This window comes from Paracoccidioides lutzii, assembly GCF_000150705.2.
Source record: "Paracoccidioides lutzii Pb01 unplaced genomic scaffold supercont2.23, whole genome shotgun sequence".
Lineage (NCBI taxonomy): Eukaryota > Fungi > Ascomycota > Eurotiomycetes > Onygenales > Ajellomycetaceae > Paracoccidioides > Paracoccidioides lutzii.
This window is the reverse complement of record NW_015440969.1, coordinates 241,012-241,879: the sequence shown is the minus strand read 5'-3', so window position 1 is coordinate 241,879 and position 868 is coordinate 241,012.

Sequence of the window (868 nt, the reverse complement as noted above, 5' to 3'; positions counted from 1 at the left end):
GAAGACCGAAGGGCGGGGGGTACGGCATGGAGGTCTGCTTGGGATTGTGATATTAGATGGGATGGATATGGTGGATTGGTTCAAGGATGGCGTGGGTTATACGGTCGCGTTATTTCTTTTTCTTTGCGGTTTCACCTGCTCGCGTGTTGCTTCATGTTGTTTTGCTTTTTACTTTCCATTTCTTTTTACCAGGAACCAAAGGCTAGAGAAAAAAAAAAAAAAAAAAAAAAGGGGGGGGGGGGGGGGAAGAGTGGATTATTCGATGTTGGGGCGTTTGAAGTTTGAGAAAAGGGCTAAACAATAATGACAGGAATATGGTATACGGGGTATCATTTGCGTGTAGGGAGATGTTTGATGATGTGGATTGCTTTGTAATGTTAACACCAATGGAAGCATGTACCACAGCATCATGAAACCAACGTTAATTCGGGAAGCGTGATGAGCCCGTAATTGAAATGCATGAACCGAGAACGCTACAAGGGAATTGTGAAATGTATTGGAGGTTGGCGCATGTCGAAAGGAAATGGGAGGCGAAGAGAATGTGTGAGTAGTTGACAAATCCGCCGGACTCTTTCCCTGCTTGTTACCCGACACAGCGAGGAATGGGCAAGTTCTTTTACGTCATAGTTTTCTTTTCGCTACCTGGTCCTCTTAATGTCTATTTATCAGGGGTAGATGTTGACGTAGGATATGATGGGTCCACTCGAAAGAGCCAAAGTGAGAACGATACAAGCTCTTCAACCAGTGCGCTCACGCGCCCTGGATCCGCAATTCTTCGAAATTCCCAGACACCACTTTCCTGTCACGACCTGCTCTCCCGTTTACACGAGCAACGGGGTATCCAAAAGCATCATAGGGGAGAAACTGA